At 37.2% G+C, this 15199-nt stretch overlaps 1 long non-coding RNA gene across 2 annotated transcripts in view; it reads left to right on the plus strand.

Annotated features, from left to right (window-relative positions):
- LOC128663417 (uncharacterized) overlaps positions 1-10261 on the plus strand; it is a 131716-nt gene extending 121455 nt beyond the window's left edge. For both annotated transcript variants that reach the window (XR_008402864.1, XR_008402863.1), the window contains exons 2-4: positions 4850-4940; positions 9816-9970; positions 10054-10261. This is a non-coding gene — a long non-coding RNA (uncharacterized LOC128663417). The remainder of the gene's footprint in view (positions 1-4849; positions 4941-9815; positions 9971-10053) is intronic.
- Positions 10262-15199: the final 4938 nt, after the last annotated feature.

Consider the following 15199-nt stretch of genomic DNA (forward strand, 5'->3'; position numbering starts at 1 on the left):
ATTGTGGTGAATAGCGTCAAGGGTATGGAGCAGCATTCTTTATACGTTTGTTTATAACTGCATTTTCTTTAAATCCTGCATGCTCGCAATAAACTTTGTACCTACAACTCCATTTGTCGTTTAATACATAAGAGAGAGAGAGATATAGAGGTCCATTTATCAAGCTCCGTAAGTAGCTTTAAGGGCCGTTTTTATTGGGAGTATTCAGACTCTTGGCAAACAACACTTATGAAGCAACAGTCTAAAGACCACAGCTCCATAACCCTGTCCACCTGCTCTGAGTTCTGAGAATGTATTGCTCTTCACATTCGGCTATGTCTGTCAGACCTGATCGGCACAGTTGGATCATGTCCGACACACATTTTTTAAAAAGGCCTCAAAGAATGGTCATGCCATACACAGGTGATTATCCAAACCTTACATTCATTTTAATTTGCATAGAATTGTAAATTAAAATATATGTAAATATCATTACAGTGATAGTCTAGTATGAACTAAACTTACATGATTCAGATAGATCATGACATATTAAGCAAGCTTATTATTTAATCATATTATCTATAATGATTATTTTTCTTTTTGTCTTTCCTTGAAAATCTTTAAAAAAGAAATATTACAAGCAGGCACATAAATTTTCAATAAAAGGTCGACCATTTTTTTATTGGATGTTTACATATAGACAACAATCAATAAGCGTTACCCAGGTTCTAAATCCCAAATGGCCTGTCTTTTAAGCTTACATTCAGGATTTGCAAAGAAAGATAATATTTTTAAATATTTATTTATTTTAATTTTTTTACCTGAGGAGGAGATCGTAGATCTTGGAGGTGGTCCTAAAGCCCTTCGGACATCAACTAGATAAATAAAAATGAATATACATATTTAGAAAATTGAACAATCATACCACTTAAAAAAAAACAAACATGATATCAAGCTAATAATAGTAAACATACCTGTAGATCGGCCAATGCTTGCTACATCAGGGGTGCTGCACATAATGTCCGGGTGCGTGGCGGCCGAGGAGAAGCTGTGGCTGGATTCAGTGTGGATACTGACGGGCAATAGTAGTGTTTCATCACCATCAGCAGCATCTTCACTATCTGTAGCAGCAGCAGCGACAGCAGCTGCTGCACTGGTAGATGCTTCAAAAAAAATAAATAAAAAAAAATTAAGACTTATATTGCATATAATGATCTTAAAAGGGGCATTAAACTGAAATTCTTTATTTCATGATTCATATTGATAATATAAATGTTAAACACATTCCTATTGACTTTAATATTTTCTTTTTCTCAATTTCTAAAATGTCATTATTTGAAGTAAAAGCAATGCACAATGGTGTTCCAATCACATGATGCTTCTATGTGCAGCATCCAATCAGCAGCTATTGAGCATATATAGATATGCTTTTCATCAAATAATATTAAAAAATATTCAAAAAAATAGATAATATAAGTAACTTAAAATGATGTTTTACATTATATTCTCTTTCAAATTCATAAAATAAAAAATGTTGGTGTTATGTCCCTCTAAAAAACCTTTGATGGAACATTAAACAAAATGTGCCACAGGAATATTTCTATAAATATCATCTTACCTGCCAACTCGTCAGTATCATGCCCCACTAAATCCAGACCAAGCGTCATGTTTGGTCCCAGCTTCTCCCGCAGCTGAACTTCATATTCTCTAAGTTCAGCCACATATCGCTCGCCACCACCGGTCCGACGTGCAGACTGTAACTCCCTGGCCAGCTTGGCCTTTAATCGTCTTTTGATGTCCGAAAATCGCTTCTTACAGTTGTCCACCGTTTTGGGATGATTCCCTTCGGCGGACACACTGTCGGCGATTGCTGTCCAAATTCCAGATTTCCTGGACAGCGAGATCTTATGGGCTTTAGAACCAATAATAAAATCATAATGTTCTAAAACAAGGGTCACTAAAATCCGGTTCTGCTCAAAATTAAATTGCACTCTGCGCCCTGACTTTGTTTTACCAGGCGCAGACATCACAAGATAAAAATAGCAGCAAGAGAATAAATGAATAAATAAATAATCTCTCTCAATAAATAGTAACTCTGTTGCACCTACAGCTCTTGTAAAGCATAGGTGATTTGACTCCATTTTAGATTTCCTTTTATAGACTTAGAATAAAAAATTTCAATTAGCAGTTAACAATTGACATTTCTTATTGTAATTGTAACAAATTGAATATTATTAATATAATTTCGTCATTTATGACGCCCGTTTACTTTAATGATCGAATAATAAGGATCTTTTGATGTCTCTGCAAAGCTATCGTAGATAAAGTTTTAAACTATATTGATGTCGCAGTATAAATTATTTGATGACGATGAATCCGTCATACTTGTCTACAGTGTGTCATACTTGTCTATAGTGTGTCATACGTGTCTACAGTGTGTCATATTTGTCTATAAAAGGGGTCAGCTTATTTTACTTTTTGTCTATTGTCTCTAAATATTTGCCTATACTTTGTACCCGCATGAATACAGGCAATCTCACAATTCGATATTTGAATAAACCGTAAGTAAAATAATTTTATTTGCCTTGCTTTAATACTGTCTCATGATTTTTTTATGTTAAGCTTTAATACTGTCGCATGATTTTTTTATGTTAAGGAATGTTATGAACCCATGAGACATTTAAACAGCGTACCGAATATTTGTTATATTTTTTAGAACCGGTAGTAATGTTGAACACGTGAGACATGCAATCAGCCAACCGAATATCATATGTATTTACAGCCAAGAACCAATCAAATTTGTCTTTATTTTGTATATCGCCGTCGCACTAATATATGAGATATTTTTGTAGTTGATATTGTCAATATTCACTCAGGCCGAATTGTTAATGTTTGTGTTTGGAATGAATGTTCATCCTCTATACGTCAAAATATTTATACTAGTAGACAAGTATGACATCCTACAGACTATCATGACGGATTACAATTTGCACTTATTTATATAGCGCCATCGTTAGATTATTTTGGATGTTTATTGAGAAAGATATTCATTGTAAACAAATAACATTTAGGCCTTAGTGAATCTTGACATTTTTAAATACACATATTTTTATTTTTTAAGGCGACAGCAATATACCACAATTAGTTTTGAAAAAAAAATTGACAGTAAACAGGAATATTATGATTCAAGACAATCCTATGTAAATCTCGTATTTGACATTTATAGTTTGTGATTGTCATGAGAGTAATTAGTGGCGCATGTATGATATCATTTGAAACGGTCAATTGCATGTTTATTAGTCAGGAACACGTGCTACATATAATCCGCCAACCAAATATTGATATTTTTATGTACACTTACAACAACCAATGATATTTCTCTATTATTGATATATGTATGTCGCACTTTGAAAAAAAAATCATAAATTTTTTTGGATTGATATTGCAATAATGTCTGTACCGTTCACCCAGGGTGAATTATTAATCTTGGTTTACGGGATGAATCGATACTTTCCCCGTCGCATAGGCGGTGTACAGGGGATGATACACAAGGACAGAGACTGCATCATCTATGAGATGATGCGGAGGATGAGGAGGGTGTCCGGTATCACCAGGACACGTCGCAGCTGCCTGCGAAGGTTTTCTGACCTTCGGCGACGGGAGCGTGAACGCTATGAAGCGTTAAGAGCGCTGGTCCTTATATGTACGTATATCAGAAGTTTATATGAGGGATACTTAAATGACGCAAGCAATCATCAATTACATTGATTCTTCATTGATTAATAATTTTTTTTTTTTTATTTTACTGTGTTACAGGAATACATTACATTTTTTGAAGAATATAATTTAATATTTATCCGGACATTTTTTTCTTTCTATGTATTTAATTTACTCTAATTCAAAAAATCATAGCAAAAAAAAAAATTTGTGTTGAGGGTCAATGCAATACTATTTTTTAGTTCAACCTTACCTATATTATCCATATATATAATATAGAATGTAAAAAAAAATGTTCATGCTCCATCATGTACATTAAAGGGACACTGTACCCAATAATTTTCTTTCGTGATTCAGATTGAGCATGAGATTTTAAGCAATTTTCTAATTTACTCCTATTATCAAATTTTCTTCATTCTATTGGTATCTTTATTTGAAATGCAAGAATGTAAGTTTAGATGCCGGCAAATTTTTGGTGAACAACCTGGGTTGTCCTTGCTGATTGGTGGCTAAATTCATCCACAAAAAAAAAAGCTTAGATGCCATCTTTTTCAAATAATGATAGCAAAAGAACGAAGAAAAATTGATAATAGGAGTAAATTAGAAAGTTGCTTAAAATTGCATGCTCTTTCTAAATTACAAAAGAAAACATTTGGGTTCAGTGTCCCTTTAAAGTTTAAACATATATAGAATATCAGTTTTTATATGTCTATATGTCTATATATCTTTATATATATATATATATATATATATATATATATATATATATATATATATATATATATATATATATATATATATCTATATATATATATCTATTTAGATATTGATATGTATATAGAACTATATATCTATATATCGATATCTAGAGAGACAGAGAGAGAGACAGAAAGAGACAGAAAGAGACAGAGAGAGAGAGAGAGAGAGAGAGAGATAAGATGAGAGAGAGAAAGAGAGACAGATGAGAGAGATAAAGACGAGAGAGTGGAAGACAAGAGAGAGAGGGAGAGACAAGAGAGAGCAAGATATTGCTCGTTATCTCTCAAATTTTTTATTTTTTGGGGGGCCAATTTACATACATGGATGCTGAAGATACATAACAATAATATATAACCTGTATCTAATGTGTACATAAACATTTATATTTTCACAGATCGCAGGCGTGATCTAGTGCCACGATACATGCGGCCAGTATCTATGGCAACGCCCAGGAGCAACCACTCCTCACCACCGTTGCCGATAAGGTATATCACAGCACCTCATGTGGATTCAGGGGCCTAGATTTGGAGTTTTGTCGGTAACGACCCGAAAAACTAACGCCGGCTTTTTTCTGGCCGCACCATAAAAATAACTCTGGTATCGAGAGTCCACATAAAGGCTGCGTTAGGCTCCAAAAAAGGAGCGTAGAGCATTTTTAACGCAGCTTCAACTCTCGATACCAGAGTTGCTTACGGACGCGGCCAGCCTCAAAAACGTGCTTGTTCACAATTCTCCCATAGGAAACAATGGGGCTGTTTGAGCTGAAAAACACCTGCAAAAAAGCCGCGTTCAGCTCCTAACACAGCCCCATTGTTTGCTATGCGGTAACCCTTCCTACGTCTGCACTTAACACTCTAACATGTACCCCGAGTCTAAACACCCCTAACCTTACACTTATTAACCCCTAATCTGCCGCCCCCGCTATCGCTGACCCCTGCATATTATTTTTAACCCCTAATCTGCCGCTCCGTAAACGGCCGCTACTTACATTATCCCTATGTACCCCTAATCTGGTTCCCTAACATCGCCGACCCCTATATTATATTTATTAACCCCTAATCTGCCCCCCACAACGTCGCCTCCACCTACCTACAATAATTAACCCCTAATCTGCCGAGCGGACCTGAGCGCTACTATAATAAAGTTATTAACCCCTAATCCGCCTCACTAACCCTATATTAAATAGTATTAACCCCTAATCTGCCCTCCCTAACATCGCCGACACCTAACTTCAATTATTAACCCCTAATCTGCCGACCGGAGCTCACCGCTATTCTAATAAATGGATTAACCCCTAAAGCTAAATCTAACCCTAACACCCCCCTAACTTAAATATAATTTAAATCTAACGAAATAAATTAACTCTTATTAAATAAATTATTCCTATTTAAAGCTAAATACTTACCTGTAAAATAAATCCTAATATAGCTACAATATAAATTATAATTATATTGTAGCTATTTTAGGATTAATATTTATTTTACAGGTAACTTTGTATTTATTTTAACCAGGTACAATAGCTATTAAATAGTTAAGAACTATTTAATAGCTAAAATAGTTAAAATAATTACAAATTTACCTGTAAAAGAAATCCTAACCTAAGTTACAATTAAAACTAACACTATACTATCAATAAATTAATTAAATAAAATACCTACAATTACCCTAACACTACACTATCAATAAATTAATTAAATACAATTCCTACAAATAAATACAAATAAATAAACTTGCTAAAGTACAAAAAATAAAAAAGAACTAAGTTACAAAAAATAAAAAAATATCTACAAATATAAGAAAAATATTACAACAATTTTAAACTAATTACACCTACTCTAAGCCCCCTAATAAAACAACAAAGCCCCCCAAAATAAAAAATGCCCTACCCTATTCTAAATTACTAAAGTTAAAAGCTCTTTTACCTTACCAGCCCTGAACAGGGCCCTTTGCGGGGCATGCCCCAAGAAGTTCAGCTCTGTAAAAAAAACCATACAATACCCCCCCCACAACATTACAACCCACCACCCACATACCCCTAATCTAACCCAAACCCCCCTTAAATAAACCTAACACTAAGCCCCTGAAGATCATCCTACCTTGTCTTCACCTCACCAGGTATCACCGATCCGTCCTGGCTCCAAAATCTTCATCCAACCCAAGCGGGGGTTGGCGATCCATCATCCGGTGCCTGAAGAGGTCCAGAAGAGGCTCCAAAGTCTTCATCCTATCCGGGAAGAAGAGGCGATCCGGACCGGCAACCATCTTGATCCAAGCGGCATCTTCTATCTTCATCCGATGACGACCGGCTCCATCCTGAAGACCTCCACCGCAGACCCATCTTCTTCCGGCGACGTCCAACTGCAGAATGACGGTTCCTTTAAGGGACGTCATCCAAGATGGCGTCCCTCGAATTCCGATTGGCTGATAGGATTCTATCAGCCAATCGGAATTAAGGTAGGAATATTCTGATTGGCTGATGGAATCAGCCAATCAGAATCAAGTTCAATTCGATTGGCTGATCCAATCAGCCAATCAGATTGAGCTCGCATTCTATTGGCTGATCGGAACAGCCAATAGAATGCGAGCTCAATCTGATTGGCTGATTGGATCAGCCAATCGGATTGAACTTGATTCTGATTGGCTGATTCCATCAGCCAATCAGAATATTCCTACCTTAATTCCGATTGGCTGATAGAATCCTATCAGCCAATCGGAAGTCGAGGGACGCCATCTTGGATGACGTCCCTTAAAGGAACCGTCATTCTGCAGTTGAATGTCGCCGGAAGAAGATGGGTCCGCGGTGGAGGTCTTCAGGATGGAGCCGGTCGTCATCGGATGAAGATAGAAGATGCCGCTTGGATCAAGATGGTTGCCGGTCCGGATCGCCTCTTCTTCCCGGATAGGATGAAGACTTTGGAGCCTCTTCTGGACCTCTTCAGGCACCGGATGATGGATTGCCAACCCCCGCTTGGGTTGGATGAAGATTTTGGAGCCAGGACGGATCGGTGATACCTGGTGAGGTGAAGACAAGGTAGGATGATCTTCAGGGGCTTAGTGTTAGGTTTATTTAAGGGGGGTTTGGGTTAGATTAGGGGTATGTGGGTGGTGGGTTGTAATGTTGGGGGGGGGTATTGTATGTTTTTTTTACAGGCAAAAGAGCTGAACTTCTTGGGGCATGCCCCGCAAAGGGCCCTGTTCAGGGCTGGTAAGGTAAAAGAGCTTTTAACTTTAGTAATTTAGAATAGGGTAGGGCATTTTTTATTTTGGGGGGCTTTGTTGTTTTATTAGGGGGCTTAGAGTAGGTGTAATTAGTTTAAAATTGTTGTAATATTTTTCTTATGTTTGTAGATATTTTTTTATTTTTTGTAACAGTTCTTTTTTATTTTTTGTACTTTAGCAAGTTTATTTATTTGTATTTATTGGTAGGAATTGTATTTAATTAATTTATTGATAGTGTAGTGTTAGGTTAATTGTAGGTAGTTTATTTAATTAATTTATTGATAGTGTAGTGTTAGGTTAATTGTAGGTAATTGTAGGTATTTTATTTAATTAATTTATTGATAGTATAGTGTTAGTTTTAATTGTAACTTAGGTTAGGATTTCTTTTACAGGTAAATTTGTAATTATTTTAACTATTTTAGCTATTAAATAGTTCTTAACTATTTAATAGCTATTGTACCTGGTTAAAATAAATACAAAGTTACCTGTAAAATAAATATTAGTCCTAAAATAGCTACAATATAATTATAATTTATATTGTAGCTATATTAGGATTTATTTTACAGGTAAGTATTTAGCTTTAAATAGGAATAATTTATTTAATAAGAGTTAATTAATTTCGTTAGATTTAAATTATATTTAACTTAGGGGGGTGTTAGTGTTAGGGTTAGACTTAGCTTTAGGGGTTAATCCATTTATTAGAATAGCGGTGAGCTCCGGTCGGCAGATTAGGGGTTAATAATTGAAGTTAGGTGTCGGCAATGTTAGGGAGGGCAGATTAGGGGTTAATACTATTTATTATAGGGTTAGTGAGGCGGATTAGGGGTTTATAACTTTAGTATAGTAGCGCTCAGGTCTGCTCGGCAGATTAGGGGTTAATAAGTGTAGGCAGGTGGAGGCGACGTTGTGGGGGGCAGATTAGGGGTTAATAAATATAATATAGGGGTCGGCGGTGTTAGGGGCAGCAGATTAGGGGTACATAAGGATAACGTAGGTGGCGGCGCTTTGCGGTCGGCAGATTAGGGGTTAATAAGTGTAGGCAGGTGGAGGCGACGTTGTGGGGGGCAGATTAGGGGTTAATAAATATAATATAGGGGTCAGCAGTGTTAGGGGCAGCAGATTAGGGGTACATAAGGATAACGTAGGTGGCGGTCGGCAGATTAGGGGTTAAAAAAAATTATTCGAGTGTCGGCGATGTGGGGGGACCTCGGTTTAGGGGTACATAGGTAGTTTATGGGTGTTAGTGTACTTTAGAGTACAGTAGTTAAGAGCTTTATAAACCGGCGTTAGCCCAGAAAGCTCTTAACTACTGACTTTTTTCCTGCGGCTGGAGTTTTGTCGTTAGATGTCTAACGCTCACTTCAGACACGACTCTAAATACCGGAGTTAGAAAGATCCCATTGAAAAGATAGGATAAGCAATTGACGTAAGGGGATCTGCGGTATGGAAAAGTTGCGGCTGAAAAGTGAGCGTTAGACCCTATTTTGAGTGACTCCAAATACCGGCGGTAGCCTAAAACCAGCGTTAGGAGCCTCTAACGCTGGTTTTCACGGCTAACGCCAAACTCTAAATCTAGGCCAGGGAGAGCTGAAGTCCCTGATATCCAATGTAACTTACAAATTATCATACTATGTTTGAAAAATATAACTTTACAATTTGTAATATTTTAAATGTTATTAAAGCCAGCATGTTGAAAGGACAATAAAAACAAACATTTTCTTTCCAATTTTACAAAAATAATTGGAATAATTTTAAACATTGACAATATAGTTGAAATCCATTTACTTAATTCTATATCTATCATTTGAGGAAGTTATCACATTGCATATGGATTTGCCATTTAATCAAGACATCTCTGATCATTAACAAATCTTCAACTACGAAGAATATCTAGATATGCTTTTCTTAGAAATAGAAGAATGAATTAAACTATCATGATTGAAAACATTTATAATCTCTTTATAAAAGATGAAAGGGAAAATTTATATTTTTAAATTACAGTTTATGTATTTATAAAATTATTCAAAAAAATTAATATTTTGGAGACTTTGAACATTTTTTTAAATGAAAGAATCGTACAATTTGGTATTGGACATTGATCTGACTAATACTTATTCATTACTATGTTTCATCTCTTACAGACGACCAAGTACTGGGGATAATTCCACCAGCAGTGGAGGTGGCTAGGGGGGGGAGGAGGAGGAGGAGATGCCGCCTTTTGAGGAAGAGGAGGGGGAGTTATTTATCGAGGAAGCATTGCCAAGGGAGGAAGAAGAGGAGGTGCCTATAGTGGAATGTAAGTGAAAATAATATACTGTTTTCCAAATTCGATATTGATAAATTATTTCTCCAACATACATTATTTGGTTATTTTTCTAGATCGAGATCAGGGGACACAAACGGGACCATTTCTGCAGCCGGTCTTTGACGAACTTGCAGAGGCCCTACGCGCAGTTGCTAGGGCAGTTCGTCATATGCAGCAGGCGCTAAATGATATTTGATTGTTTTGGTGTTTTGCTTTTGGTTTGGGTTATTTATAAAAAAAATATAAAAAAAGAAAAATTAAAAAATTAGTTTATTGCAGTTATTACTGTCTCACTGTATTGATTTAAAGATTAATTTCTAGTGACATTGAAAAAAACAAGGTAAATCAGTATAAATATGCAACAATTTAAAAAAATATATAGCTGCAGTATATAAAAATATATAGCTGCAAATATATATAAATGAAAGCACATAAGGGGACGTGTTTCTGGCAATTATTAAGAATCAAAAGAAATAGTAAAATAGGGAGCAGCAGTATAAAGACTGATGATCGATAACACTGTCCACCAGATCTTATGAGGCGGACAGTAATCGCAACAATTACAAATGATACAGTACCATCGTGTTGATTGACACTACCTTCTGGTCGTCAATTATCCTCAAGTCTGCAGGGTGCGGCGTTGCAGCAGGAGCTCACAAGACCTGCTGTTGCAATGCTGAATAGAGAAAGGATATTCAGCAAGGTCTTGCGGACCTGATCCACACTGTCGTATCAGGTCCGCAAGATATTTGTAATATTTTAATTGTTATATGATTGACTATCGCATCTCCATTGCTATTTCACATAGAATAGGTTATCTGAGGAGTCAAGTGAAAGTAAATATGAAAAATTAATGTTCATGCTTCAGATATTAAGTTTTGAGTATGTAGCTACACCCTTATTGAACAATTACAAAAACTTCAATAATACGGCTAAAATATATTTTTGAAATAAATTGTATGGCCTAGATTTGGAGTTCGGCGGTAGCCGTCAAAACCAGCGTTAGAGGCTCCTAACGCTGGTTTTAGGCTACCGCCGGTATTTGGAGTCAGTGATTAAAGGGTCTAACGCTCACTTTTCAGCCGCGACTTTTCCATACCGCAGATCCCCCTACGCCATTTGCGTATCCTATCTTTTCAATGGGATCTTTCTAACGCCGGTATTTAGAGTCGTTTCTGAAGTGAGCGTTAGAGCTCTAACGACAAAATTCCAGCCGCCTGAAAATAGCAGGAGTTAAGAGCTTTCTGGCTAACGCCGGTTCATAAAGCTCTTAACTACTGTACCCTAAAGTACACTAACACCCATAAACTACCTATGTACCCCTAAACCGAGCTCCCCCCACATCGCCGCCACTCGATTTAAATTTTTAACCCCTAATCTTCCGACCGCCACCTACGTTATACTTATGTACCCCTAATCTGCTGCCCCTAACCCCGCCGACCCCTGTATTTCATTTATAAACCCCTAACCTGCCCCCCACAACGTCGCCGCCAGCTACTTAAAATAATTAACCCCTAATCTTCCGACCGCAAAGCGCCGCCACCTACGTTATCCCTATGTACCCCTAATCTGCTACCCCTAACACCGCCGACCCCTATATTATATTTATTAACCCCTAATCTGCCCCCCTCAACGTCGCCGACACCTGCCTACACTTATTAACCCCTAATCTGCCGAGCGGACCTGAGCGCTACTATAATAAAGTTATTAACCCCTAACCCGCCTCACTAACCCTATCATAAATAGTATTAACCCCTAATCTGCCCTCCCTAACATCGCCGACACCTAACTTCAATTATTAACCCCTAATCTGACGACCGGAGCTCACCGCTATTCTAATAAATTGATTAACCCCTAAAGCTAAGTCTAACCCTAACACTAACACCCCCCTAACTTAAATATAATTTTAATCTAACGAAATAAATTAACTCTTATTAAATAAATGATTCCTATTTAAAGCTAAATACTTACCTGTAAAATAAATCCTAATATAGCTACAATATAAATTATAATTATATTATAGCTATTTTAGGATTAATATTTATTTTACAGGCAACTTGGTATTTATTTTAACTAGGTACAATAGCTATTAAATAGTTAAGAACTATTTAATAGCTACCTAGTTAAAATAATAACAAATTTACCTGTAAAATAAATCCTAACCTAAGATATAATTAAACCTAACACTACCCTATCAATAAATTAATTAAATAAACTACCTACAATTACCTACAATTAACCTAACACTACACTATCAATAAATAAATTAAATAAACTACCTACAATTACCTACAATTAAACCTAACACTACACTATCAATAAATTAATTAAACACAATTGCTACAAATAAATACAATTAAATAAACTAGCTAAAGTACAAAAAATAAAAAAGAACTAAGTTACAAAAAATAAAAAAATATTTACAAACATAAGAAAAATATTACAACAATTTTAAACTAATTACACCTACTCTAAGCCCCCTAATAAAATAACAAAGCCCCCCAAAATAAAAAATTCCCTACCCTATTCTAAATTAAAAAAGTTACAAGCTCTTTTACCTTACCAGCCCTGAACAGGGCCCTTTGCGGGGCATGCCCCAAGGATTTCAGCTCTTTTGCCTGTAAAAAAAAACATACCATACCCCCCCCCAACATTACAACCCACCACCCACATACCCCTAATCTAACCCAAACCCCCCTTAAATAAACCTAACACTAAGCCCCTGAAGATCTTCCTACCTTGTCTTCACCATACCAGGTTCACCGATCCGTCCTGGCTCCAACATCTTCATCCAACCCAAGCGGGGGTTGGCGATCCATCATCCGGTGCTGAAGAGGTCCAGAAGAGGCTCCAAAGTCTTCCTCCTATCCGGCAAGAAGAGGACATCCGGACCGGCAAACATCTTCTCCAAGCGGCATCTTCAATCTTCTTCCATCCGGTGCGGAGCGGGTCCATCTTGAAGCAGGCGACGCGGATCCATCCTCTTCTTCCGTTGTCTCCCGACGAATGACGGTTCCTTTAAGGGACGTCATCCAAGATGGCGTCCCTCGAATTCCGATTGGCTGATAGGATTCTATCAGCCAATCGGAATTAAGGTAGGAATTTTCTGATTGGCTGATGGAATCAGCCAATCAGAATCAAGTTCAATCCGATTGGCTGATCCAATCAGCCAATCAGATTGAGCTCGCATTCTATTGGCTGTTCCGATCAGCCAATAGAATGCGAGCTCAATCTGATTGGCTGATTGGATCAGCCAATCGGATTAAACTTGATTCTGATTGGCTGATTCCATCAGCCAATCAGAAAATTCCTACCTTAATTCCGATTGGCTGATAGAATCCTATCAGCCAATCGGAATTCGAGGGACGTCATCTTGGATGACGTCCCTTAAAGGAACCGTCATTCGTCGGGAGACAACGGAAGAAGAGGATGGATCCGAGTCGCCTGCTTCAAGATGGACCCGCTCCGCACCGGATGGAAGAAGATTGAAGATGCCGCTTGGAGAAGATGTTTGCCGGTCCGGATGTCCTCTTCTTGCCGGATAGGAGGAAGACTTTGGAGCCTCTTCTGGACCTCTTCAGCACCGGATGATGGATCGCCAACCCCCGCTTGGGTTGGATGAAGATGTTGGAGCCAGGACGGATCGGTGAACCTGGTATGGTGAAGACAAGGTAGGAAGATCTTCAGGGGCTTAGTGTTAGGTTTATTTAAGGGGGGTTTGGGTTAGATTAGGGGTATGTGGGTGGTGGGTTGTAATGTTGGGGGGGGGTATGGTATGTTTTTTTTTACAGGCAAAAGAGCTGAAATCCTTGGGGCATGCCCCGCAAAGGGCCCTGTTCAGGGCTGGTAAGGTAAAAGAGCTTGTAACTTTTTTAATTTAGAATAGGGTAGGGAATTTTTTATTTTGGGGGGCTTTGTTATTTTATTAGGGGGCTTAGAGTAGGTGTAATTAGTTTAAAATTGTTGTAATATTTTTCTTATGTTTGTAAATATTTTATTATTTTTTGTAACTTAGTTCTTTTTTATTTTTTGTACTTTAGCTAGTTTATTTAATTGTATTTATTTGTAGCAATTGTGTTTAATTAATTTATTGATAGTGTAGTGTTAGGTTAATTGTAGGTAATTGTAGGTAGTTTATTTAATTAATTTATTGATAGGGTAGTGTTAGGTTTAATTATATCTTATGTTAGGATTTATTTTACAGGTAAATTTGTAATTATTTTAACTAGGTAACTATTAAATAGTTCTTAACTATTTAATAGCTATTGTACCTGGTTAAAATAATTACAAAGTTGCCTGTAAAATAAATATTAATCCTAAAATAGCTATAATATAATTATAATTTATATTGTAGCTATATTAGGATTTATTTTACAGGTAAGTATTTAGCTTTAAATAGGAATAAGTTATTTAATAAGAGTTAATTTATTTTGTTAGATTAAAATTATATTTAATTTAGGGGGGTTGTTAGTGTTAGGGTTAGACTTAGCTTTAGGGGTTAATACATTTATTATAGTAGCGGTGAGGTCCGCTCGGCAGATTAGGGGTTAATAATTGAAGTTAGGTGTCGGCGATGTTAGGGAGGGCAGATTAGGGGTTAATACTATTTATGATAGGGTTAGTGAGGCGGATTAGGGGTTAATAACTTTATTATAGTAGCGCTCAGGTCCGCTCGGCAGATTAGGAGTTAATAAGTGTAGGCAGGTGTCGGCGACGTTGAGGGGGGCAGATTAGGGGTTAATAAATATAATATAGGGGTCGGCGATGTTAGGGCAGCAGATTAGGGGTACATAGGGATAACGTAGGTTGCGGCGGTTTACGGAGCGGCAGATTAGGGGTTAAAAAAAATATGCAGGTGTCAGCGATAGCGGGGGCGGCAGATTAGGGGTTAATAAGTGTAAGGTTAGGGGTGTTTAGACTCGGGGTACATGTTAGAGTGTTAGGTGCAGACGTAGGAAGTGTTTCCCCATAGGAAACAATGGGGCTGCGTTAGGAGCTGAACGCTGCTTTTTTGCAGGTGTTAGGTTTTTTTTCAGCTCAAACAGCCCCATTGTTTCCTATGGGAGAATCGTGCACGAGCACGTTTTTGAGGCCGGCCGCGTCCGTAAGCAACTCTGGTATCGAGAGTTGCATTTGCGGTAAAAATGCTCTACGCTCCTTTTTTGGAGCCTAACGCAGCATTTGTTTAAACTCTCGATACCAGAGTTAAATTTATGGTGC

The sequence above is a fragment of the Bombina bombina genome, chromosome 6, assembly GCF_027579735.1.
Source record: "Bombina bombina isolate aBomBom1 chromosome 6, aBomBom1.pri, whole genome shotgun sequence".
Classification (NCBI taxonomy): domain Eukaryota; kingdom Metazoa; phylum Chordata; class Amphibia; order Anura; family Bombinatoridae; genus Bombina; species Bombina bombina.